The sequence below is a fragment of the Oratosquilla oratoria genome, chromosome 3 (genome assembly GCF_046742065.1).
Source record: "Oratosquilla oratoria isolate Oo_2021 chromosome 3, ASM4674206v1, whole genome shotgun sequence".
Taxonomy (NCBI): Eukaryota; Metazoa; Arthropoda; class Malacostraca; order Stomatopoda; family Squillidae; genus Oratosquilla; species Oratosquilla oratoria.
The window spans coordinates 67,728,801-67,756,785 of record NC_134779.1 but is presented as its reverse complement, the minus strand read 5'-3'; the positions used below and the strand labels follow the sequence as shown (position 1 = coordinate 67,756,785).

Genomic DNA, 27,985 nt, shown 5'->3' with positions numbered 1-27,985 from the left:
ATCTACAAATTCATCTGTGGAGCGGAGAGCATGGATAGTGGGAATGTATGGAGTGATTAAGTCATTTAGTTGTTTAGGTAGTTGGTATGTGGATGTGGGAATTTGAGAAATAATGGATCTCAAAAGGAAGGGAATCGTTAATTTATTCTTCTAGAGAAAAGTGAATGGTGGGCTGTACCTATTTCAATGCAGTTTGGAAGCGATGTCATATACTGTATATCACGACTATGCGCGGTACTTGAAAATGCTGTAGCAAGCGAAACATCGTACTAATAAAGGCTCCGTCCTCACATTCAGGTGTTTATTTCAATAGACTTGTCGGCAAATGCTACCTTCATACATACAAACATACATACATATATATATATATATATATATATATATATATCTATATATATATATACATACATATATATTTTATTACATGTATATATCCATACATACATACATACATACATACATACATATAAACATACATACATACATACATACATACACAAATACATATATACATACATATATACATACATACATACATATATACATACATATACACATATATACATACATATATACATACATACATATACACACATATATATACATATATATATATATATATATATATATATACATATATATATATATATACATACATACATATATACATACATACATATATACATACATATATAAATATATACATACATATATAATATTATATATACTGTATATATGTATACATATATATATATATATATAGGCATACAATATATGATATATATATATGTATACATATATATACATATATATATATATTTATATATATATATATATATACATACATATATACATACATATACATATACATATACATATACATATACATATACATATACATAACACATATGCAGACATACACACACACACACACACACACACACACACACACACACACACACACACACACACACACATGCACACACATACACACACACACATATAATATATATATATATATATATATATATATATATATATATATATATAAATATATATATACATATGCTAATAAGAACACGGGTACGTGTGTTCACTTATGCAGAGTAGAACCATTTGGAAAAAGAAACTAACGAAGCAGAGCGCTTTCGTATATTACATCTTCAGTGCGCTGAAGATGTAATATACGAAAGCGCTCTGCTTCGTTATTTTCTTTTTCCAAGTGGTCTACTTTGCATATATACATATATATCCATATATCCATATATACATATACACATATGTATATATACATATATATATATATATATATACAATATACATATATATATACATATATATATATATATATATGCGTACACACACACACACACACACACACACACACACACTCACACACACACACACCTTCACACACACACACACACACACACACACACACACACACACACACACACACACACACACACACACACACACACACACACACACATCGATTTCCAAGATAACACTACCGGAGTCCTATTTTGAGGACAACCAATGACTTTACGGTAAACATTTATATCACTGCACTACAGTGAACACTTTCATAGCATAACTACACAGACGATGTGATACGATACGGCATGCATGTATTCATGCGAATAAAAAGAGGATAAGTGGTGCTGGTCAAGTACTGAGACGGTGGGCAGCGGCGAGCGCACGTGTAGACGCACACTCCTTGTGTTGTGAGCGAAGTGACAGGCTATTAATTATAGGTGGACGTACGCACGAATACACTCGCAAAGGGACACGTGTTGGGCCAGTGGGGGTGCGCATATGTGCATGTGGTCGATCATGTAGATATTCGGTTTAGTATTTTGTCATCCGTGCATTGGAGGAATCGATGTTATTGTAGGTAACGCTGCAAGGGGGTTCTGGATAGGTGAGCACACATTGCAAGGGCAGCTTGGAAGCCCGTGGGACGGTATTGAACGTACACATAATGCATATGATGCACTTAGTATTCCGCAGGTTTACAGCTATTTGCATAAATTTGAAATAGTTACTGCCCAAGTTATATATAATTTCTGATTGGGCCATGTCTGTTTCATTCATTTAACCAGCAAGTTACAAAAAATTGTGGCGGGTGACCATGATGGATGCAAAAAACTGCTCGTCCATGTCTAGTTATTTCCGAACGTTATACAGTACGAGTTAGTGAAACTGGATTTCTATTCAACTAACCTACAATACAATATCACTAAAATGGAGTTACTAGATGTAAACAGGTTGTGGGAGTCTATCTTTATACCAAAGGCTTTTTCCCCTTTATAAGGGAGGTAGCCAAGTCAGAAGGCAAGTACCAATTCCCACCAATTTCACTCCCAATCATTTCCCTCCCATCCACCATCCTTTCTTCCCTCATATCTTAGCTATTCACAGATGACAGGTCATCCCTGTATCTCCCCCATTGTCTTGGGTCAGAAGCAATGCAGCAAGGTACAGCACATCCACAGCAAGGCCGCTTCATTTAATCGGCGACCCCTCCCTCTCAGTCCCCTCATGCAGAAAGGGAGAAGACAGGGAGAAATCTTTTTGGACTGCGTCAAAACATCATTCATACATAATCACTCCCTAAACCCCATCATCATCATTTACACACAGCCTTTTTCAACTCACCCATATCTCCTGCCTTCTCCTTTCCTTACTCAACAGACATTCTCCTCTTGCTCAATGCCTCTTTCACCCCATCCATCCATCCATCTCATCCTCGGTCGTTCCCTCAAGTTTATTCCATCCACCTCTGCCTTCCATACCTCTTTTACAAATCTTTCTTCACTCATTCTTTCCATGTAACCAAGTCATCCCAATACTCTTTCATGAGCTCTATCTTCCATCTTCTTTTCCACCTCAGCTCTCCTCACCTCCTCGTTTCTCACTCTAGCTAACATATGCGCAGCCCCACTGACCCAATACGTGTTCCTTTGCGAGTGTATTCGTGCGTACGTCGACCTATAATTAATAGCCTGTCACTTCGCTCACAACACAAAGAGTGTGTGTGTTTGTGTGTGTGTGTTTGTGTGTGTGTTTGTTTGTTTGTGTGTGTGTGTATGTGTGTGTGTGCGTGTCTGTGTGTGGGTGTATGTGTGGGTGTATGTGTGTGTGTGTGTGTGTGTGTGTGTGTGTGTGTGTGTGTGTGTGTGTGTGTGTGTGTGTGTTTACCTAGTTGTATTTACCTAGTTGTATCTTACGGGAAGGGGAGCTATGTTCGTGGTGTCCCGTCTTTGTATCTCGCAGTGTCTAGTTTGCTCTTAAATTCGTGTATAGTTTTTGCACACACTATTGTTTTATCCAGTTTGTTCCAGATATCCACCACTCTGTGTGGATTTTTTTTTTCAGGTCTCTTCTATAACTATCCTTTTTGAGTTTCTTTTCATGTCCCCTTGTATTTCTCTTATCCTAATTTAGTAAGTCCTCTCTGTCACGGACTTCCGTGCCATTCATGATTCTGCAGATGGTCAGCAGGTCGCCTCTTTCTCTTCTTTGTTCCAAAGTTGGTAATTTCAATTTAGCCAGTCACTCCTCATATGACAGGTTTAAAAATATTAGGGCCATTTTCGTGGCTGCTCTCTGATCAATTTGCCCTAACTATGAATTCTATGAGCGACTCCTTCGTCGTCTTAATCGAGGGTTGTCTCTTGTAGAGACAGCCCCGTGAGTGTGTCAACATCAGGGAAATGTGCCACATACCTGTATAGTTGGAGTTGACATTCACTAAGTATTCTGGCTTAGACTGAGTCTCACAGTAAAGTCTTTGGTTTGATGCAAAGTCATTCCAGCGATACCCCATAATTCTCCGAAGTCACATGGTACCAAAGACATCGAGACACCTTTTCAAGTCAGCACTCAGTGACCATGTCTCACAGCCGTACAGGAAGACCGGGAGCACAATTGACTTGAAAATTCGGATTTTAGTCCTTCCTCATAAATATTGACAACTCAATATACTCTGATTGAGTGCGTCCATAACACTATGGGCAATGCCAATCCATGGAAATACTTCCTAATATGATCCACCACTGTTATGAACTACACTACTAAGATATGTGAAGATATCCAAGACCTCAATGTTCTCATCACATACATGATCAGACTGAATTGCGTTATCCAGTAAGCCCCAAAACTTCTAGAACTTGGTCTTAGTCCAGGAGACCTCAAGTCCCTGTGCATTAAATTGAGAGCTGCAACCAAGACCTTCAGCGACTCCGCAAAAAAAGACAGCATCATCAACAAATACAAGGTCACTGGTCTTGGTGTTGCCAATAGATACTCCGCAACGACCCACAATGTCGAAATACACAGCAGCATAATGTCTTTGTGCCAGTCGTCTCCACAGGACAGATTCAGAGCATACATACGCACCTCCCCCTCCACTTCACCTACACGCACCTATAACAACGCACACATCCACACATACTTTAACGCATTCAATTGAAAATGCATTGTAACGAATAAGATATTGATTATTGGATGGTAGAACATGCCCCTCGCCTGAAGCCATTACAACCTCAAGTCAGGAATTTGCTTACCTAGATTGACCGAAGTCGGGCTATCTACTTCACACAGAGGGACGGGCAGTCTGTGCGTAATGATTCTCCCGACTGGAGGTCCCACTGATATTGTAGTGTAATAGATCAATTAGTGTCTTAATATGTATTTCATTACCCTTACACACCACAAAGCGCTAGGATGCGATCAGTTGTTGACTTAGCTGGCGTGAACCCAGACTGCTCAGGTCTCTGAAACTTCAGTAAATGTGAAAGAACCCGTGTCATCAATAGATGGGCAAGCACCTTTCCTGAATCATTGAGCAGCGTAATGTCCTGATAGTTGTTGCAGTCCTAGTGGTCCACTTTCCTTTCTCAAATAAGGATAATCAGACCTTTTTTCCAGTCAAAAGGAATGGTACCAAACTGCCAGATAACAGATAGTACCCAATGCAAACTGCAGATCGTGGCCTTACCCTCAGCTTTCAGCCACTCCGTACTGATGTTACAGATGTCAGCTGCCTATTCTTCCTTTATCTTACGTATAACCTCTTTGACCTTTGTAAGAGAGGGCGGAGATTTGTCAGTCGGTGAATCGACTACTGCCACCCGAACACAATCGAGGAGAAACTGTCCGCTTTGAGGATCACCTGTTCTGGGTGGCAAAATTAAGACACAACGAAAGTCAAGACACAAGTATATTTAGATACACAAAAGAACACAAGCACAAAAAAATACGTGCGGTAGTCGTCAAGGCTGCTTGAATACTGACTACTGACGCCACGCTCACATTTTTGGCGCCAAACCATGGCGCGCACCCCATCTGCTAAATCTTACAATAACACAATCATTGCACTATACACGGCAAACATACATCACAATACATGTTAATAATATATTTATATACACTGTGCCAACACACACCCATGAGGAACTACTCAAAGGATTCGGCAAAGAGGCTAACCGCTCCACGCCTGACACTAGCTTGCCATCAGTTGTTTGGATTATGCTGCTCTGGGTCACGGATTTGATCAATTAATGGGACATCCCGTGTGGTCTAGTGGCTAGGATACGCGGCTCTCACCCGCGAGGCCCGGGTTCGATTCCCGGCACGGGAAAGTTTTTTATCTCAAAGTGACACAAGGGTTAAAGGACCCTACACTCTTCGGTTGTCCCTTATGGCCCAGGTCTAATTATCATTAAGTGAAAACTTTCCCGTGCCGGGAATCAAACCCGGGCCTCGAGGGTGAGAGCCGCGTATCCTTGCCAATTGGGCAAAATCCATTGTGAAAATGCAATGGTAGTTATTCAAATATGTTTTGGTGAGAGGAAGTCGAGTTGCACCATCACACCTTCTATTATACTGCATGTGTAAATTCATCCCGTGTGGCCTAGTGGCTAGGACGCGCGAATCTCGTCCCGCAAGGCCCGGGTTTGATTCCCGCCCCGTGAAGATTTTTGCAAACCAGGTGATAAATGGACCCAAGCCAACGAAGACACATGGGTGTAATATGTCTAGTTGGCCGTTGTGTCATTGTAAGAAATGGGCATGGTCAAAACTTTCCCCTGCCCGGGATCGAACCCGGGCCTCATGGGTGAGATCCACGTATAGCCACTAGACCACGCGGGATTTACTTCATTATTTTAATAATAATAAAAAGACTTGTTGCAACTCGAATTTCTCTTTGAAATATATGCTTAGGTAAATGTCTATTGTATTTTCATAAAGAATTTTGTCATCAGTGATAATTCCCGTACGATCTAGTGGCTAGGATTCGTAGCTCTCACCCGCGAGCGCAAGGTTTTAAGATAATGGGTGGATAGACACTTTCATCTGCAACATCACTGCGAAGTTGCTGAAAGCTGAAGGTGAGGCCTCAATCTGCGTTTTGCATGCAGTAATACCTGTTGTCTGGCAGTCTGGTACCATTCCCTCTGACTGGAAAAATGGTCTAGTTGTCCTTATTTGGGAGAGGAAACAAGACTACTAGGACTGCAACAACTACCACGGTATTACACTGCTCAGTGATCCAGGTAAGGTACTTGCCCATTTATTGCTGACACAGGGTCGTTCACATCTGCTAAAGTTTCAGAGGCCTCAGCAGTCTGCGTTCACGTCAGGTGAGTCAAAGATTAATAGGATTATAGCACTTTGTATTCTTGTAGTCGGCCTCAGAGTCTGTGTGGTGTGTAAGGGTAATGATATCCGTGATAAAACACTAATTAATGTATTACGCCACAATATCAGTGGAACCTCCAACTGGGAGAATCACCACGTACAGACTGCCCGGCTCTCGATGTGAAGCGGACAGTCCGACTTCGGTCAATCTCGGTCAGCAAATTCCTGACTTGAGATTGTCATGGCTTGATTCAAACGAGGGGTGTGCTTTGTCATATAAATCAATATTCTATTTGTTACAATACATTCTTAATTGAATGCGTTTAAGTATGTGAGGATGTATATGTGGTTATAAGTGCGTGTAGGTAAAAAGGGGTATGATATGATCAATTCGCAATGTCTCAATTTGGAGACTGTCGGAGCTGGATGAGTAGGAATGAAGGCGTGGGTAAGTTATTAGATTAGAAGTTCTCCCAATTTCTTTACGTAAAATGGAGTGTCAGGGGTGATGAGTTTATCATATATGAATATTTCGCCAAGTTATGGTAGGGGTCCCTCTGATTTACTGACATGGGTCCCTTTACCTTGAGACTTATACTTTTTTTTAGTTATTTCTCTTAATCCTAAATCTCATGTCTAGGAGACTTCCTATGATTTCCTTTCTTATATTTTCTGTCTTGAGTGCCCCCTTCTCTCATCTACGTTTGGATCCAGAAATGTCATCACACTAAATCCTCTATTTTCTACACTTATCTGTTTCACTTCTGTGTTTTGATTACATTGGGTTTCTTTTCTATGAGACTTTTATTTGTTCTGCCTCTTTATTTCCCTCACACTGAGTTTCCTTTCTAACTGCGACTCGACGCTCTCTGTTATTTCTCGACTACGAAACATCAAGAAATCTGCTACGTGTTCCCGACTACGAGAAGATTTCCCTACCAGAAGTTATCGTATATCATTCTCACCTCAAACAACCCATTTGTTCCCGAGACCTGAAGAACGGACCAAACGACTTTCCGTTGGTGCAACTTCTAGCAACCAGAATCAAGACTCGTCTACGCAGTAATCAAGACCTCGTTTCGCCCACCTGTCCTAACGTGCCGCATACAAGCGCATACCCACTTACTCTACTTGGTAATTGATTATCCATTTTTAATTCATGTAACATTTATTGCTATTCTCTCTTATTCTATGTCCATTTCTGTTGTATGTGTTTATTTTTTATTCTTGTAAATAACACTTGTCAATAAAGAATTTGTCCCAAGGAAAACAATAGCTGTATCTTACATGTTTTGGCATGCAGGATAAAAAAAGAATGTAATTTTTTTCCATCACCCACATTTTTTTGGTCCCACTGTATGTTACGTTATGTGTGCTACGTGGGATGAATTTCAATCAAGTGGTTGGCAACACTGAGTTTGGCAACACTGCGTGAGATTGTTATATGTTTAGCAGTATTGTGTTTGAAGTGTTGGTGTGAGGTTGTGTAGTGCACATTTGTGTGGCAATAAGTTTGTGATATTGTACAGTAGCTTACCCGCCGTTCATCTTCACAATGCCAAGAAAATTTATAAACCACCCGGACAAATTTTGCTTTATTTGCGGTGTATTGACATTTAAGTCACAAAGACGGTGTTTCACGCCATTGGTGGGTCGTGACACATATATATGTACACACACACACACACACACACACACACACACACACACACACACACACACACACACACACACACACACACACACACACACACACACACACACACACACACACACACACACACACACACACACACACACACACACACACACACACACACACACACACACACACACACACACACACACACATATATAGTTACCATACTGCGTATGATGGCCGCCCCATTTTGCTCTCTGTTCTTTATGTATGTCCCAATTTCTAAGAGAGAGACCATATTCTTTAGAAATTAACATATTTATGTATAAGTTGTATAATTGAGAAGATTATGTTCTATTTGAGGTATAAGAATTCAAGAAGGTATTTATGTAAGAAGGTATTTTTTTATGTTTTCTTGTGATGTACAAATAGTGTACGATTTGTATTAGTGACCTGTGTGTGTCGATGTTAACAATGTTGGAAGATAGTGGTCGTCGACCATTCTGTAGAAGGTAAACTCTGCCTTTCTCTCTCTGATACAGCTGTGGTGGTAACACCGCATGTCTGTTGTTTCAAAATTCATTGTCATGCCTTTTGTCTTTAAGTATTTAAGGGAAAAACTCTGTTGGTATGTCCGCTGTATCAGGGAGTGAGCATAGATATAAGGTATGTAAATTTGAACTTTATGCTATTATGTCAAGAAGTAACAATTGTCCTGTTGTATAAATTTTTTATTGATGATGTGTGATACTCATTCCATGCCAAGTGCATGCAGATTACATGAGTGAAGTTCATGTTAATAAGAAATATTTGTCCTAATACTCTGAATCTAAGGGATTATATATGTTAGATATATGTGTTGTGCACCTACTAAGCGAATGTCATTGATGTGTGATACTTGTTCAATGCTACGTGCACGTAGATTACATAAGTGAAGTGCATGTTAATAAGAAATATTTGTCCTAGTAATTTGAACCTAAGGGATTATATATATTAGAAAATTGTGTTGTATATCTACTGAGAGAATGTCATTGCTATAACAGAATTAAGATCTAATAGATATATCTTTATATGAATATCTGTTTGTTCTACTCTCAGTGACTGCTGAATAGCATAACATCTGTTCGATCACCCTTAGGAGATGAGATAATGTCACAAAGGTTAAGTATTGTCCTCCTTGATCTGTTATAAATCTAACCATTCAACGTAATTTGTGGTGACGCTCTGTAACAATATATATATATATGTATATATATATATATATATGTGTGTGTGTGTGTGTGTGTGTGTGTGTGTGTGTTATGGCTCAGGCTGGACAGATATTTGTTAACCACAATAGCATACCGAGTGCCCAAGCCACAACAAAGTTAGAAGGGGGATATAGAACGCATCAGACATTTGGTATGCCAAAAGACAGAGGACAATATCAACCATTTAATATTTCAGTATGAAATATAATCAAACATGCAACATGAATTAACAAAACAATAATAATATTAATTCTAACACACAATAAGAATAAACGGGGAATGAGATATGTAGAATGTTTGAGAATGGGCAAGACTGAAACCTGACACGTCGAGTCGTCGGTTGTCCAAGCAATGTTTACTTCAATCCAGAGGGGGCGAAGCTGGCAGCTAGCTAGAAGAGAGTCTATTGAGTGTGGGGAATGCCTAGCTTTATATAGGGGAACTAGGCTGACGTCTTGGCCAGTGATTGGCTGAGGGCAGTCATTCAGACATAACTGCTGAACTACTGCTTGGCTGCGGAGCGACCGAAGTGGGGGGTGGAGGAGGAGGCTGACTGCTTGTTTCTTCGGAGTAGGATAGCAGTGTAGTAGGAAGGGTGTCATTTAGGTGAATGGGTACTTTGACACCCGGATGGGGTACCATGTCACCTGGCTAGGGGTAATAACGTGACAGTGTGTGTGTGTGTGTATTGTCGACCCCATCACTTTCAGTTCCCGTCTCTCCGTAATTACTGGTTTAATTCTGTTTACTGTTCCCATATATTGTTTTGTATTTCTTCCTTCGACTTCCTTCACTAAATCTTCTGTAGCAAGTTAGTGATGTTTCCAGATGGGATGAATTAAACTGGGAAAGCATTTTCTTCGTTTCTTCTTCACTAATTCTCTACAACGTAATTGTCTTAGGTACACCAGAGGACTCCCGCCTGGGATCCCCAATCCATTCACTAAGCCACCTCTGTTCCGACGTCACTACTTAATTCATCCAATAATCTTGATTGTCACAAATAAGTGCTTCCCCCAAGGGCGTGACTTTTCTTCCATATACCAATATTTTTTTTCTCTTCCTCCACCCTTCTCCAATCAGAAAGTCTGTTATAATGTCTTAAGAAATACTGCTTACACAAGTAATCTCAACATCGAAGCGGAATGGCTTAGGTTACATATTGTCACACCAGCATCAAAATCTGTACCCTAGCAGTTGTTTATAAACTTTAAGACGGTGAGCGAGATTATGCATTTCCTTCGCTGCTTGTCTTTACCAAATATCTAATTCGTAAAAATGAAATTCTCGCCACCTACCTCTCTATCTACCTACTTGTCTACATTCATCTACCAGCCTCTTACACACACACACACACACACACACACACACACACACACACACACACACACACACACACACACACACACACACACACACACACACACACACACACACACACACACACACACACACACACACACACACACACACACACACACACACACACACACACACACACACACACACACACACACACACACACACACACACACACACACACACACACACACACACACACGCAAACACACACACACACACACACACACACACACACACACACACACACACACACACACACACACACACACACATATATATATATATATATATATATTGGTAGGTGAAAGATAGGGCACTTATACTCGAATCATACTTGAGAACCCAAGAAGGTTAAAAGAAAAAAAAAAAAATGGTCTTACTATATTAGAGATAATGTACCTACATGAATATCCAATCCAATATAACGACGCGCTATTGAGACGACGTTATATCGAGGTCCTCTCCTCCCCCTCCCCTTACCTCCTCCCTCCCCCTACTGTGACCACCAAGTAAACTAAACAGTCAGGTATGATTCGAGTATAAGTACCCTGTCTTTCACCTACCAATTATACTTCTCTCATAGACGTAAGTGCCACTCGTGTATATCTTACTCTATACATTTGTTATAACTTTTCATTTTGTTATTTACATGTTTATTTTCTTGTCTAAATTGTATCAATATTTTTGTTTTTCTTTAAATTACAGAATTTTGTCAATCCTGAAGATGTCTCTTTGAAGACGAAAGCTTGATTATTTGATAAGTGTAGTACTATGGAAATCTTGTTCGTACTCACCTCCCAGCAGAAAAAATCTTGATCAGAAGAATTGAAAATATCAGGAAGTAGAATCATTGTGCCGTATTGACTTAGACCAATACACCATCTCTCTTGATGGTGTATTGGTCTAAGTCAATACGGCACTGGTCACGTGCTCGCCGCGTTGGTTTGAGTCCTCGGGCTTACCACGTTTCAATTTCTGCATGCGCCTCCACGGTTCTTCCGATGTTAATGGCTTAGAATTAAAGTACATTGTGGTTGATAAAAATGTATCTCTAGTCACTGGGACCCATTCAGTGTTGTACACACACACACACACACACACACACACACACACACACACACACACACACACACACACACACACACACACACACACACACACACACACACACACACACACACACACACACACACACACACACACACACACACACATATATATATATATTAGTGTATCCAGGAAGAATATTTTCTTGTTAACAAACGAGATTGAATAATATTGCTGTTTCTGCATTGTTTATCTTTTTGTTGAGAATTTCTATTTCTCTTGCTAGTTTACGGTGTTGGACTGTTAGCTTGCTGAGTAGCTGTCCGTATGTGATTGCAGCGTCTTGGTGTTCTCTTGAGACCATTTTCAGGCTAATTGTTTGGGTGTATGTGTGTGACGTTTATATATTATTTTGTTTCTGTTTGCTTGGATGGTGTTGTGTAAAGCGGTCTTCCTGATTGGCTGCTTCATAGCCATCAGGAATCACTAGGAGAGGTCACAAGCGCCTTTGACCTCCCATAAGCGCATGTGACTTCTCCTAGTGATTCCTGATGGCTATGAAGCACTCCCTTCTACCCTCCCTCTTATCTTGGCACCTCCTGGATGACGGGTCATCCCTACATCTTCTCCAATGCTCTGGTTCAGAAGCAGTGTCGTAAGACACATCACATCCACAGCAATGCCGCTTCATAAAATCGGCGACCCCCACTCTTCGTTCCCCTATGCAGAAAAGGATAAGATGGGGGAGAAATCCCTTCAGGCTGCGTCAAATTTTTCTCACACATACTAGTTCACCTCCATCTCCCACCCATTCTCCCTCATGCATCACAACATCATCCATATACAACCCTTCTCTATTCACCCCTGTCTTCTGTCCTCTCTCGTCCTTCCTCCACAGACATTCCCCTCTTCCCTAAAACCCCTTTTACCCTATCTATCCATCCATCTTATCCAAGGCCGGCCCCTCATGTTCACTCCCTCCACTTCTGCCTTCCACACCTCTTTTACTCGTCTTTCTTCACTCATTCTTTCCATGTGTCCAAACCACCCCAATACTCTTTCATCCACCCTATCTCCCAACTCCCTTACCACCCCCGTTCTCCTCCTCACCTCCTCATTTCTCACTCTATCCAGTCTAGTAACCCCCATCATACTTCTCAGACACCTCATCTTAAACATATTCAAACTCCTTCTCTCTTCCTCTCTTATGTTCCATGTTTCTGCCGCATACAGTGCTGTCGGCACAATCACTCCTTCATACAATCTTCTCTTAGCATTCATTCCCAAATGTCTATTTCATATTACACTTTTTAATCCTCCAAGGCACTTACTCGCTTCTCTCAATCTACATTCTAGCTCCACTCCTCCCTTTCCTGCCACATTCGCACCCAAGTTCCTAAAACTATCTACTTCCTCCAGTCGCTCTACCTTAATACTCACTTCCAGCCTGATGCCACTCTCTCCCCTTGTACATCTCATCACCTTACTTTTACCCACATTTATCCTCAGCTTCTTTCTTTCACATACTTTCCCAAACTCTGTCACTAACTTCCTTAATCCCTCCTCCGATCCTGCTACAAACGCATTGTCGTCAGCAAACAACAGTGGCTCACCTCTCACTTTTCTCCATTTTCTTTAACCATCTCCAATCCCTGGCCCGCCACCCTTGCTTTTACCTCTCGCACCACCCCATCCATGTATAAGCTGAGCAGCCAGGGCGACATAATACATCTCTGACGATGTCCTACCTTTACCTCGAACCACTCACTCTCTCCACTTCTAATCCTGACATACGCTCTACTACTCCCGTTTAAACTCTTGACAGCTCCTAAAAGCTTTCTTCCTATCTCTTATATCTGCAAAACCTCCTGTAGTACCTTCCTGTCTACCCTGTCATAAGCCTTTTCCAGGTCCATATAAGCCCAAAAACATCCTTGTCTTTTCCTATAGCTTTCTCACATATCTGTCTTACCACAAAAATCTGATCTACGCAACCTCTACCTGTCCTAAATCCACACTGCTCCTCACCAATTATTCCCTCTGTTCCTCTCCTAATCCTCCCAACCAAGATCCTCCCATAAGCCTTCCTTCCCAACTACACTTAACAAGCTAATCCCTTTGAAACTACTACACTCACACTTGTCCCCTTTAACCTTGTAAAGTGGAACTATACAGGCACTCCTCCAGTCCTCCGGCACTCTATCCTGTCTCAAGCAAACATTAACTAACCTCACCAGCCAGTCCACCATCACTGTACCTCCTTTTTTCAGACATTCTGCATGGCATACATCCAGACCAGGTGCCTTACCTGCTTTCATCATCTTAACAACTGCCTTCACTTCACCCTTCCCTATTTCTCTTCCATTTTCCTCACTCATCACGGTCATTTTCTTAGCATTTCCCACTGCAACTACCTTTCCCTCGCTATCCTCCTTCACATTTAGCAACTCCCTAAAGTACTCTGCCCATCTTCCTCTTCCTGCCTTCTCTTCCATTATCATCTCTCCATCTGCACCTTTTACCTTTTTTTCTCTAATTGATTCGCCTCCTTTTCCTCTATTAATCTTTCCAAAACATCTTTTTATTACTTTTAAAATTTTCTGTCATACTCTTACCCCATTTCACATCTGCTCTCTTCTTTGCCTCCTTTATCTTGTGCTTTACTTCTCTTCTCTTTCCTTTATACCTCTCATATGACTCCCTCGTCCTATTTTGTAACCAATCTGTGAAACTTCGCTTCTTCTCTTCACACACACACACACACACACACACACACACACACACACACACACACACACACACACACACACACACACACACACACACACACACACACACACACACACACACACACACACACACACACACACACAACACACACACACACACACACACACACACACACACACACACACACACGCACACACACACACACACACACACACACACACACACACACACACACACACACACACACACACACACACACACACACACACACACACACACACACACACACACACACACACACACACACACACACACACACACACACACACACGGGGTGGAAACTGATAGTTTACGAAGGCACGAAGCAGCCGTAACAAAGTACGTTCATAGACGTAGTGGCTCTCGGATTGAATTTTTACACACGTAAAGGCAAGTCTAATACCATGAAAACATTTAATATGCACCATCACCAATACAAATAAATATATCCCGAGGGATGACAAACATTATAAAAAGAGATACAATGGAACAAAAAACATATATATACATAATTTAACCACAAGAGAAATGTACCCAATCACAAAAATACATATAAAGGAAGACAAATATAAAAAAGGGGGGATGATTCCATTTCTACCAAGTAAGAGTCGGTTAATACTCACTCTAGTTGTAGATGGAACGAGGCTTGTCCTTGGGGGGAAGGCCGGTGGTTGGACTGCTGGTTAAACAGGCTGGAGCTCTGTCAACGATGAGCATAGGGAGATCTTGAAGAAGCCACGGGTCTGGAATAGCGGAGCGAGTCTGCTTTCCGAAGGTGGTGGCCGCCTTTAAGTAATGGATCGAAGTGGGCGGAGCTATGACGTGAGCAGGAAAAAATGATCCAATATTTTATCTTGTTTAGGATTCGCTCTTGAGCGTTTAAAAGGTATTCCTCTGCTCTTCAGTTCTGTATTTATTCACTAGCTTAGTCTAGCTCACGTAGCTGTGAGGTGCTATGTGGTAGCTTATATTTAGTACTGATATGTAATAGTTCATATTCTACACTAATATTCAATAGTTTATATTCTATATCTGAGTTGTTACAATCCGAAGGAAGATAGAGAAGATTATTTATAATTAGAATAATTTGCTGACGTAAGGGTTCATAATTTCATCCTGTAGCGAGCGCTACTTAGACAGACTACGAGGTCGAGTGATCGAAGGTGATGAAGAATGAATGTCTCAATCCGTTTTGTCTTTATTGTGTAAGTGACATGGCTTATATAGTGCTCCGGGATCACACGGCAGTCCGATCGGCCAATCAGCAATCGCCTCGTGATCTGAAGGGCTGCCATCTCAGTGCGTCCCTAACAATAGCGAATGTACAATAGTCGCTGAGGTCGTCGAGGTGGCTTGTTCCAATAGCCAATTACCTGTTAGCCTGCGTGGCAAAGCTGTCGTTTGTGGTGTGGACGCCATAACATTCCCCCCTCAGCGAGAATGTTCCGTTGCGTATGAGAGGGGACGGTCCGCCCTGGAGAATCGTACCGGAAGTGGCTCTGTGTTTTGTAGGTACGCTGGCTTGAGGTGGTAGATGGAGACCCAATTGTTGCTGCCTTTAATGCGTAGCAGGTACGCTTTCTCCTTTCTCTGGACAATTTCGTAGGGGCCGGAGTAGGCTGGGGTGAGGGGTGGCGTGTGAGCGTCAGTGTGGAGAATAACATAATTTGATGTGTGTAGATCTCGGGGGGGACGTATTGGTGCTCTGGCGATTTGTAAATTTGTTTGGACGGGGCAAATTCTTTGACGATATTTCGTAGGTGGCTGATGCCGTTGCGTTGCTCGTAGGGGCATCAGGGAAGAATTTGCCAGGTACCACGAGGGGTTCGCCGAAAAACATCTCGGCCAGGGAAACGTCGAGGCCCTCTTTCGGGGTAGTACGAAGGCCGAGGGGGACCCAGGGTAGCTGAGTGCCCCAGGTCGCGTTGTTGCAGCGTGATATCAGGGCCACTTTGGGGGCTCTGTGGAACCCCTCCACCATATCGTTAGCCTTCGGGTTGCAGGCTGTGGTGTGGTGGACTGAGGTGCCCAATAGCTGTCCCAGGGATGTTCATAACTGCGACGTGAAGACGGTGCCGCGGTCGGACGTGAAGTGTTGGAATGCCGAATCTGGAAATCCATCCGGAGAGCAGGGCTGCTGTGCAGGAGGTGGGTGTGGCGTCGGACAGTGGGATGGCTTTAGGCCATCTGGTAGGGCGGTCTATGATGGTGAAAAGATAACGGTGTCCAGCTGACAGAGGAAGGAGCCCCACTACGTCCACGTGGATGTGAGGGAAACGTCTCTGTGGTTATTGAAAAGGCTCGGCGCACGTCTTCGTGTGTCGGTGGAATTTAGATTTCTGGTAGGATGTGTAGGATCGGACCTAGTTCCGCGCGTCGCGGGATATGCCGTACCACACGAGCTTTTGTGACATCAGCCGTGCTGTTACTCGTCGTGAAGAATGTGACAGGTCGTGGAGGAGGCCGAAGACGTGGCAGCGAAGGGATGCTAGTATCCATGGGCGTGGACGCTCGGTGCTGACGTCGCAGAGGACGGTGGTGCTGGAATCGTTCAGGGGTATGTCATTCCACTGTAGGGCCATGAACGATGTTCTCACTGCTGGTGCCTCGGGGTCCCGTTGTTGCTCCTTGGCGAGGTAGTCGTAGTCGAGTCCCAGCTTTACTGCGTCTATCTCAACTCTTTAGAGGGCGTCGGCTACGGGTTTTTTTCTTGCCTGGCAGATGTCGGAGGTGCAGTTAAACTGAGCGATAGCTGAGAGGTGGCCGCTTTGTCGTGCGGACCAGGCGTCCGCATGTCTTTAAAGGCGTGAACTAAGGGCATGTGGTCGGCCTGGATGGAAAACGTTGCACCCTCAAGGAAATGGCAGAAATGGCGGACGGCTTAGTGGACGGCGAGAAGTTTTCTGTCGAATGTAGATTAGTTCCTTTCGGCCTTGAGGTGTTTGCGGCTGAAGAAGCTCAAAGGGCGTGGCTGTCCATGAATGACTTGTTCCAGAACGGCTCCAATGGCGATGTTGCTGGCATACATGGTGACGATGAGAGACTTGCTGGGGATTTGAAAGGCGAGGAGAGTTTCGGCGGCGAGGGCGAATTTTGCTTTCTGGAAGACCTCTGCTTGAGGGGGGGCTCCACTTAAGGTCCTTGGACTTTTCTGATTGGACTTCGTACAGTGGTGTCATGGTTGCCGCGATCCCGGGCAGGAACCGGTTTTTGTTACTACGACCATATAATGACGCATAAGCACTTGGTTCGTGTCCAGTTATCACCTGGTTTGCGAAAATCTCCCCTTGCCGGTAATCGAACCCGGGCCACGAGGATGAGAACTATATATCGTTGCCACTAGACCACACGGGATTCACCTCACACTTGTAATATAATAGAAGGTGTAATGGTGCAACCCAACTTTCTCTCATCAAAATATATTTACATAACTGCCATTTCATTTTGACTAAGGATTTCACTGATGAGAAACCTCCCGTGTGGTCTAGTGGCTAGGATACGCGGCTCTCACCCGCGAGGCCCGGGTTCGATTCCCGGCACGGGAATTTTTTTTATCACGACCATATCTTACCATGAAGCACGAGTCATATGTACCACGACTATACCCAGTATCTTTTATGGCTCGAGTTCAGTTATTAGCCAGTAAGTGAAAACTTTCCCGTGCCGGGAATCGAACCCGGGCCTCGCGGGTGAGAGCCGCGTATCCTAGCCACTAGACCACACGGGAGTTCTTCCCCTAGGTGAAAGCCTTTGCCAAAATGCAATGGCAATTATCTGAATATGTATTGATGAGAGGAAGTCGGATTGCACTATTACACCTTCTATTATATTACAGGTGAGATGGGAATGCCGTGTGGTCTAGTGGCTAGGATACGCGGCTCTCACCCGCGAGGCCCGGGTGCGATTCCCGGTACGGGTAAGTTTTCACTTACTGACTAATAATTGAACTCGAGCCATAAAAGATACTGGGTATAGTCGTGGTACACATGGCTCGTTCGTTATGGTAAGATATAGCCGTGGTAAAAACTTTCCCGTGCCGGGAATCGAACCCGGGCCTCGCGGGTGAGAGCCGCGTATCCTAGCCACTAGACCACACGGGAGTTCTTCCCAAGGTGAAAGCCTTTGCCAAAATCCAATGTTAATTATCTGAATATGTTTTGATGAGAGGAAGTCGGGTTGCAGTATTACACCTTCTATAATATTGCAAGTAAGATGTAAATCCCGTGTGGTCTAGTGGCTAGGATACGCGGCTCTCACCCGCGAGGCCCGGGTTCGATTCCCGGCACCATATCTCACCATGTGTACCCCGAATTTACCCCGTATCATTTATGGTTCGAGTTCAATTAATTGCCAGTAATTGAAAACCTTCCCGTGCCGGGAATCGAACCCGGGCCTCGCGGGTGAGAGCCGCGTATCCTAGCCACTAGACCACACGGGAATCTGTTATCGTGAGCAATATATTAGGTGTAATAGTGCAACCCGACTTCCTCTCATCAAAACTTATTTAGATAACTACCATTGCATTTTGACAAAGGTACCTTAGTGAAAACTCCCGTGTGGTCTAGTGGCTAGGATACGCGGCTCTCACCCGCGAGGCCCGGGTTCGATTCCCGGCACGGGAAAGTTTTTACCACGGCTATATCTTACCATAACGAACAAGCCATGTGTACTACGACTATACCAAATATCTTTTAATGCTCGAGTTCAATTATTTGCCAGTAAGTGAAAACTTTCCCCTGCCGGGAATCGAACCCGGGCCTCGCGGGAGAGAGCCGCGTTTCCTAGCCCCTAGACCACACAGGATTCGCATCTCACTTGCAATATAATAGGTGTAATAGTGCAACCCGACTTAACAAAGGATTACAAAGGCGGAGCATGCCGACTGGAGACCTTTTGGTCCATATCTAGGTCAGATGCGAAAAAAATAATAATAATAATACAATAATAAATAAAAACTATAATAATGTAAATAACAAGTAAAAGACATAAATAAATGCATAGGTATAGTTAAATAATAAACAAACAGGTAAATAGTAAATAATAATAAATTGACATATAACTAATAATAAATGAAAATCAGACAGACAAATGATAACAAAACAAAAACAAATAATATAAATTAAATCATAATCATTACAGCAACTTGCTTAGGTGTTTATCTAAATGATTCTTAAAGCTTCGAACTGAACTAAATTGCACTACATGTGCAGGAAGTATATTCCACTCATGAACTACACGGTTGGCAAAGTTGTTTCTACCTACTTCCTCTCATCAAAACATATTTAGATAATTGCCATTGGATTTTGTCAAAGGCTTTCACCTAGGGGGATCTCCCGTGTGGTCTAGTGGCTAGGATACGCGGCTCTCACCCGCGAGGCCCGGGTTCGATTCCCGGCACGGGAAAGTTTTCATTTACTGACTAATAATTGAACTCGAGCCATAAAAAATACTGGGCATAGTCGTGGTACACATGGCTCGTTCGTTATAGTAAGATATAGCCGTGGTAAAAACTTTCCCGTGCCGGGAATCGAACCCGGGCCTCGCGGGTGAGAGCCGCGTATCCTAGCCACTAGACCACACGGGAGTTCCCATCTAGATGAAAGCCTTTGAATAAATCGAATGGCAATTATCTGAATATGATTTGATGAGAGGAAATCGGGTTGCACTATTACATGTTCTATAATATTACAATAAAATTGCGAATTCCGTGTGGTCTAGTGGCTAGGATACGCCGCTCTCACCCGCGAAGCCCGGGTTCGATTCCCGGTGCGAGAAAGTTTTCACTTACTGACTAATAATTGAACTCGAGCCATAATAGATACTGGGTATAGTCGTGGTCCACATGGCTCGTTCGTTATGGTAAGATATAGCCGTGGTAAAAACTTACCCGTTCCGGGAATAGAACCCGGGCCTCGCGGGTAAGAGCCGTGTATCGTAGCCACTAGACCACACTGGATTTCTCACCGAGGTGAAAGCCTTTGTCAAAACGCAATGGCAGTTATCTAAATAAGTTTTGTTGAGAGGAAGTCGGGTTACATTATTACACCTATTATATTGCACGGGCGAAGTGAATCCCGTGTGATCTAGTGGCTAGGATACGCGGCTCTCACCCGCGAGGCCCGGGTTCGATTCCCGGCGCGAGAAAGTTTTCACTTACTGGCTAATAATTGAACTCGACCCACAAAAGATACAGGGTATAGTCGGGGTATACAAGGCTCGTGCATTATGGTAAGATATGGTCGTGGTAAAAAAACTTTCCCGTGCCGGGAATCGAACCCGGGCCTCGCGGGTGAGAGCCGCGTATCCTAGCCACTAGACCACACGGGAGTTCTTCCTAAGGTGAAAGCCTTCGCCAAAATCCAATGTTAATTATCTGAATATGTTTTGATGAGAGGAAGTCGGGTTGCACTATTACACCTTCTATAATATTGCAAGTGAGATGCGAATCCCGTGTGGTCTAGTGGCTAGGATACGCGGCTCTCACCCGCGAGGCCCGGGTTCGATTCCCGGCACGGGAAAGTTTTTACCACGGCTATATCTTACCATAACGAACGAGCCATGTGTACCACGACTATGCCCAGTATCTTTTATGGCTCGAGTTCAATTATTAGTCAGTAAATGAAAAGTTTCCCGTGCCGGGAATCGAACCCGGGCCTCGCGGGTGAGAGCCGCGTATCCCGCGAAGCCCGGGTACTATTCCCGGCAGGGGAAAGTTTTCACTTACTGGCAAATAATTGAACTCGAGCATTAAAAGATACTTGGTATAGTCGTGGTACACATGGTTTGTTCGTTATGGTAAGATATAGCCGTGGTAAAAACTTTCCCGTGCCGGGAATCGAACCCGGGCCTCGCGGGTGAGAGCCGCGTATCCTAGCCACTAGACCACACGGGAGTTTTCACTAAGGTACCTTTGTCAAAATGCAATGGTAGTTATCTAAATAAGTTTTGATGAGAGGAAGTCGGGTTGCACTATTACACCTAATATATTGCTCACGATAACAGATTCCCGTGTGGTCTAGTGGCTAGGATACGCGGCTCTCACCCGCGAGGCCCGGGTTCGATTCCCGGCACGGGAAGGTTTTCAATTACTGGCAATTAATTGAACTCGAACCATAAATGATACTGGGTAGAGTCGGGGTACACATGGTAAGAGGAAAAAAAAAAAAAAAAAAAAAAAAAAAAAAAAAAAAAAGCTTTCCCGTGCCGGGAATCGGACCCGGGCCTCGCGGGTGAGAGCCGCGTATCCTAGCCACTAGACCACACGGGATTCACATCTCACTTGCAATATTATAGAAGGTGTAATACTGCAACCCGACTTCCTCTCATCAAAACATATTCAGATGATTAACATTGGATTTTGGCAAAGGCTTTCACCTTGGGAAGAACTCCCGTGTGGTCTAGTGGCTAGGATACGCGGCTCTCACCCGCGAGGCCCGGGTTCGATTCCCGGCACGGGAAAGTTTTTTACCACGGCTATATCTTACCATAACGAACGAGCCATGTGTACCACGACTATACCCAGTATCTTTTATGGCTCGAGTTCAATTAATTATTAGTCAGTAAGTGAAAACTTACCCGTACCGGGAATCGCACACGGGCCTCGCGGGTGAGAGTCGCGTATCCTAGCCACTAGACCACACGGCATTCCCATCTCACCTGTAATATAATAGAAGGTGTAATAGTGCAATCCGAAGACAATATTCAGTAGATTAGGATTATTGATTAATCGAGAGATTGCTGGTAACATAATGAAATTCAGTATTGTATCAGTTTAGGTAGCTTTGATTGTGATTAGGTTATGTAAAAGACGCTATCTAACTTCCTGTCTATCTATCTATCTGTCTGTCTAAGTATGTATGTATATATGCACGTACGTATTTATATATCAAAAGGCTTCCTTCTCTTTATGAGGATGGTAGCCACCTATTTGTTGTGGACGAAGGACCATCCCTGACCCCCACCCACTGGCCTGGTCAGAAGTGATGTATCAAGACACATCACCTCCACAGTAGGGCCCACATTCTAATCTGATTTACCCTACCGCTTCATTTACATGGCAACAGTGCTACAAAAACATCCTCGTTAGGACTATGTTTCACAACTGAAAAATGGCGAGTCAAGTGTGGGTAAAAATGAAAGAAGTATTGTATTGCTGAAGGAGGAGCGAAATGGTGTGATAGTTGTGTGAACCTGGAGGACAGTCTCAGGATGTGTGAAGAGGGAATTGGCCTTCTCAAGAGTGCGCTCTGTGAGAAGAATGAATCATCCCCACAACCCAAAGAGCGTTCCACTTCTTCCACTTCTGCCACTGCCGTGAGCACGTGGCGCTCCGTGGGTTCCCGTTTGTCGAGCCCGCTTTCGGTAAACGGGTGCCCTGCGGACCAACTCCTGGCTCTAGCCAATCGTTTTGCTCTGCTGGAGGATGAGGTGGCTGACGACATCCTACAGCGGAGGACTAAACGACGTTGCAAGCTTGTATGTCAACAGGGCCGTGGGATCGCCGATTGTACCCAGATCATCAGGGAGCAAAGGCGGACGAATACGGTTACGATTGTTCATACGGGAAGTAACAATGTGAGTAGGGTGAGATCAGAGGAACTTGTTTGGAATTACAAGGTCCATCAGGAGATGAGGGAAAGTGGGAGCAGTCACGTAGTTTGTGAGATCCTTCCGAGGATCTACGCAGGCTCGTGTTGGAACAGTAGAGCTATAGGGATCACTGAGAGGATATCACGATTTTGCACGCAACTAGGATACCACTTTCTTGATCCTTGGTATTTTCTTTCCAGACGTCATGACCTTTACGCTTCTGATGGGATCCACCTTTCACGCAGAGGTAAAGATGTTTTTACAAACCTCATTGTGGGAGTTTGTAGTGGACTAATTCCTTTTTTGGGGTAGAAACACAAGTAAATGCAAGGTAATGCACATAGGGAAAAATAACAGTAAGTACGATTACAAGTTATTTAGAAATTCGTTAACAAAAGTGGATAGTAAAAAGGATCTTGGCGTAATTATCAGTAACAATCTCAAATCGTCTAAACAGTGTATTTCAACCTCTGAAAAAGCAAATTAGATTCTAGGACTGATTTCGCGATCTTTTGATTTCAAAAGTCCATCTCTCATTAACAAGCCTGAAGTGGTCTTTCAGTGCGGGGCAGAGAAGAAGACAGTGCCAGAATTATACCAATTCCGCACCGCAGATGCAGTAGGTACTGGTGTACTGGATACGCCGATACGCCAGTGATCTACCCGTGTCCTACTTATTGTGGAGGAGATATGTGAGGGCAGTGAAACTAGGGTGGAAGGGTTCGGTCCAAGGCAGGACGTGGGCCATCCACGAGCAGAAGCCGTGGCAGCGTAGTCAGTCTTCCGCTGGGCCCAGGCGGCACGGTCGATTTTGGTGATGGTGTCATTAGCTGTGATTTGGATAGGGGCTTCACTATCTTTGGGTGCCAGGGCACCTTGTTTGGCACCTTTGTCTGCCATCTCGTTGCCATGGAGTTCCACATGAGAGGGAACCCATTGGTACCGCAGACGGACTCCCATCCTGGCAGCGTCATCAGAGAGGTGCAGGATACTATTTAGAATGTTTGGACTCGAGGGGCAGTGGCCTCTTTGAATGAATACTAGACTGGACCTAGAGTCTGATAACACTGTGACGCGCGATGGTGGGTCGGGAAATGAGATGCTTTTGTTCAGTGCTTCCTTGATGGCGACAAGCTCTGCCGTAAGGATTGTAGTGGAGGGAAGCTTTACGGAGAAGGACTCCCTTGTGGCTTCTGTGCGACCATCTTCAAGTACTGACCCATCCGTGTACACCAGGAACTCTTCTCGGTACTTGAGAGCAAGCAGCTCTCTGGTGCGTGCAGCCAAAAGGTGAGGGTTGTCATGTCGTCCTAGTCCGAGGATGTCAAGCTCGACCTCGGGTGGAGAGATAGTCCAGGGAGGAAAGGGGTCCATTTGGCATTGGGCAACCCGTCGACGGTCACTAGGCCAGTAGCAGAGGAGAGGGGCTACGACAGAGCCTTGTGAGACCTCCAAATCAATTTTCGCCTGGGGGCTAATTGCTCCTCTCCAGCGTACCGCTATGGAACGGTTGGAGAGGAACGTTCTGGTGAAGTTGTAAACCTCTGGAGAGACCCCGATGGCTTTCAGATTACAGAGGAGTTTCGTGTGCCAGACGGTGTCAAAAGCCTTGACAATATAAAAAAATCACATATGTAGGACACTCCTTTGCTTCTTTAGCCCTGCGGACGTGCTCGGAGAGTCATACGATGTGGTCGGTGATGCTCATTTTCTTCCTGAATCCGGCATGGAGCTTTGGTAGCTCTCCTTTGGTTTCAACATGATTCTGGAGGCGGCTTAGCACAATTCTCTCATATATTTTACTTATACGAGAAATGAGGAACACGGACCTATAGTTGGCAATCTGGTTTCTTCGCTTGCTTGCCTTGGGGATGGGGACCACAACAGCGTGCTTCCAGGCCTTCGGGACAACGTCCTCCCTCCAACACTTATTGTATATTGCCAGCAATGCCTCTTGCAGGGGATGGGAGAGGTGTCTCAAGAGTGGGTAGGTGACGTTATTGGCACCTGGAGACTTCCTTGTGGCTTTGGTTGCTCTTAGGGCCCAGCGTAACCCAAAGAGAGTGAGGTCCGTTTCTCTCCCGGTAGGCGGAGATAGGTCTGCTTGGGCGCCTTGATTTTCTAGGAAACGGCGTTGTGCTACTGGTAGGCTGGCTGTGGAGCGTGTGCTAGCAAACTGGTGTAAGAAGCCCTCTGCTCAGGTGTAGTAAGGTCCCCGTCAGGGGTATTGTAACGATTCTTTAGTTCCTTGAACCTCTTCCAGGCTGTAGTAAGATCCTGATGGTCGTCCATGTTGCTCCAATAAACAAGCTTGGCCCTGGCGATGGTCCTTTTGCACTGTGCCTTTGTCTGCTTCATGGATATATATGCCTCCTCTGAGTCCTCCATCATGTAGCGTTGGTAGACCCGCTTCTTCCTTTTCACAGCTATGTTGCAGTAATCTGTCCACCAGGGGTGACCTCGCCTCCCGCGTCCTGTGCAGGTCAGGGGGATGGCATGGCGAGCTGCCTCGAGCATGATTTCGGTGAAGAGGGTGTTTAGTTCTTCCACCGAGCTGGTATGGTCCTCGCATAATTTCGCGACTACCAGGTAGGTTTGGTACGCACTCCAATCTACACTTTCTAGGTTGAAATTTTCCTGCGGCGGATGAAGGTGGATAATGGGACTGAGGTGGACGGTGGTCTTAATGGGGAGGTGATCAGACGACATTGTGTCATCCAGAGTTGACCAAACCGTGATCCCCGCTAAATTGGAGGATACGAAGGACAAGTCAATGGTGGGCTTTCCGTGTCCCGGGTTGTCAGGAATCCTGGTGTGACCGCCATCGTTGAGGGGTACCATATCTGGTTCGTCTAAGTAGGAGAGAATTTCTGGGGAGGAATGGGGATAACCATCTTCTCATAAGGCGTCGCAGCGATTGAAATCGCCCAACACTATCCAGTTGTCAGGAAGGGCTCCTAGCCACTCGAAGTGCTGAGACGTTTCAGTGTTATAGTAATTCAGGACATGCACGATCCGGTCCCTCTCCACTGTGAAGTGATCGCACCATACCTTTCTTCCAGTGAGAAGCCGGAAGCGACCCGGGCTTAGTAGCCAATCCTTGGGAGACATAAGTGGCGACGCGCACCTTTCCTGAATCGTCAGTTTCTACAAACGGAGGGTAGAGGTATCCTGACAAAGCTAAGGTCTGGTGGGGACGTTTCAGTAAGGACTGTAGTGCAATGATTTCGTATGAATTGTTTTCGAGATGTTGCACTAAAAGGTCCGAGGCTGTGTTGATTGCCCGGCAATTCCACATCATTTTCATAGGTGGCTGCCGGGCTGATTTCAGGGCCACAGTCCATAGGAGCTGGCCCTGCTGCTTCTCCGATGTACAGCTTATCAACCATTCTCCGGGTGGTGTACAGCGGATGAGTCAACAGGCCTTATTGCATCCTTTACGAACTGTGACTGTCGCCAGGATCCCAGCTTGAGGAATTGAGAAAGGTCCTCGGTAGGCTTGATGAAGACTGGGTATTTTGTGGGGCCCGAGTCGGGGCGGGGCTTCTGGGGACGTTGACGACATTGTTGACAACCTGCCATTCTCCCTGTCCAGAGGAAGCAGTGATGGTTGCGTACGAAAGACGTGTCGGTTCTCTTCCCTCTTTGTCGACGTTGCTGGTGGCGTCCGCAACTGAGGGGGATATAGGGGGTTGGTCGGTTATAGGGTTGTCTGGCTGTGGGTGGGGTTCCGCCGGTGGGGAGGAGTCCTCTTCCATACTCTGCGGTAGATTCCAATATGTTTGGGACCTTGAGTTAGAGGTAGCTTCTCGTAGGCGCTTACGGCGTTGGAGGGTGTCCTTGGATCCGTGGTCTTCATCTTCCTTCTCACTGGCGGAGAAAATGATCTTTGTATACGGGGGTTCTTCCATGGCCGCCATGATACACTCACGATGGTTCGTGAAGGATTCCCACGATGACCACGTGACGACTCAGGACACCTGCTGGTCCCCCATTTAAACGGCCACTGGCCCCACGCCATGACCCGACCTAACCTGCGGTCAACATTCCTCGGCCGTTTAGACAATCATTTCCACCAAAGTTGGGTCTAGTACACTCTCACTCCTTATGGATTTTCTTGCACCGAATATACCAGCATGCCTGTATGGATATGTACATAACAACGGGGGATAACCAGCTTAGGTAAAAGAAGCACTAAAACAAATCATGCTGTTGTTCCAATTTCAGAGTTTAGCCGATGAGATTGAGAAATGTTATAGTTATGGAAGCTTGAACTGTTTGGGTAGATAACAGTCACTGCTGGGAATTTGAGAGGAGTGTGGGGTTCGGTCTTAAAACTAATCGAATGCGAGACCAGCACGCTTCTGATTACGCTATCAACGTACTTGCTAAAGAAGTAATTAAGGAGGGTAGTTACTGTATACACCTCATATAAAAGACGAGTAATATAACCCCAGTCATATAACCCACTTCCTCACTCACTGTCCACCACAAGCATCAAACGCCGACTCAGCATCACGAGGTCCAGTAAAATACACATTTCGCTGACCACAGCAAACCCTAGCTTCGCGACAACAGACAACACACACACACACACACTAACGCACACTTATAAGTGCAGTCCACCGCCAGGCATGGCAATTACGAAAAACAACATAACAACGAGCTTCTCCCCTTTGGA

General features: G+C 44.4%; 13 non-coding genes across 13 annotated transcripts; 7 read left to right on the top strand and 6 right to left on the bottom strand.

The window, feature by feature from the left end:
- Window positions 1–5,575: 5,575 nt before the first annotated feature.
- On the top strand, window positions 5,576–5,647 carry TRNAE-CUC (transfer RNA glutamic acid (anticodon CUC)). Its single transcript has one exon. It is a non-coding gene; the product is annotated as a tRNA-Glu (tRNA).
- Window positions 5,648–18,188: 12,541 nt separating this feature from the next.
- Window positions 18,189–18,260, top strand: TRNAE-CUC (transfer RNA glutamic acid (anticodon CUC)). The gene has a single exon. It is a non-coding gene; the product is annotated as a tRNA-Glu (tRNA).
- Window positions 18,261–18,370: 110 nt separating this feature from the next.
- Window positions 18,371–18,442, bottom strand: TRNAE-CUC (transfer RNA glutamic acid (anticodon CUC)). Its single transcript has one exon. It is a non-coding gene; the product is annotated as a tRNA-Glu (tRNA).
- Window positions 18,443–18,743: 301 nt separating this feature from the next.
- Window positions 18,744–18,815, bottom strand: TRNAE-CUC (transfer RNA glutamic acid (anticodon CUC)). The gene has a single exon. It is a non-coding gene; the product is annotated as a tRNA-Glu (tRNA).
- Window positions 18,816–19,081: 266 nt separating this feature from the next.
- TRNAE-CUC (transfer RNA glutamic acid (anticodon CUC)) lies at window positions 19,082–19,153 on the bottom strand. Its single transcript has one exon. It is a non-coding gene; the product is annotated as a tRNA-Glu (tRNA).
- Window positions 19,154–19,265: 112 nt separating this feature from the next.
- Window positions 19,266–19,337, top strand: TRNAE-CUC (transfer RNA glutamic acid (anticodon CUC)). The gene has a single exon. It is a non-coding gene; the product is annotated as a tRNA-Glu (tRNA).
- Window positions 19,338–20,046: 709 nt separating this feature from the next.
- TRNAE-CUC (transfer RNA glutamic acid (anticodon CUC)) lies at window positions 20,047–20,118 on the top strand. Its single transcript has one exon. It is a non-coding gene; the product is annotated as a tRNA-Glu (tRNA).
- A 109-nt stretch (window positions 20,119–20,227) lies between these two features.
- On the bottom strand, window positions 20,228–20,299 carry TRNAE-CUC (transfer RNA glutamic acid (anticodon CUC)). Its single transcript has one exon. It is a non-coding gene; the product is annotated as a tRNA-Glu (tRNA).
- A 671-nt stretch (window positions 20,300–20,970) lies between these two features.
- TRNAE-CUC (transfer RNA glutamic acid (anticodon CUC)) lies at window positions 20,971–21,042 on the bottom strand. The gene has a single exon. It is a non-coding gene; the product is annotated as a tRNA-Glu (tRNA).
- A 119-nt stretch (window positions 21,043–21,161) lies between these two features.
- On the top strand, window positions 21,162–21,233 carry TRNAE-CUC (transfer RNA glutamic acid (anticodon CUC)). Its single transcript has one exon. It is a non-coding gene; the product is annotated as a tRNA-Glu (tRNA).
- A 302-nt stretch (window positions 21,234–21,535) lies between these two features.
- TRNAE-CUC (transfer RNA glutamic acid (anticodon CUC)) lies at window positions 21,536–21,607 on the bottom strand. Its single transcript has one exon. It is a non-coding gene; the product is annotated as a tRNA-Glu (tRNA).
- A 112-nt stretch (window positions 21,608–21,719) lies between these two features.
- Window positions 21,720–21,791, top strand: TRNAE-CUC (transfer RNA glutamic acid (anticodon CUC)). Its single transcript has one exon. It is a non-coding gene; the product is annotated as a tRNA-Glu (tRNA).
- Window positions 21,792–22,101: 310 nt separating this feature from the next.
- Window positions 22,102–22,173, top strand: TRNAE-CUC (transfer RNA glutamic acid (anticodon CUC)). Its single transcript has one exon. It is a non-coding gene; the product is annotated as a tRNA-Glu (tRNA).
- Window positions 22,174–27,985: the final 5,812 nt, after the last annotated feature.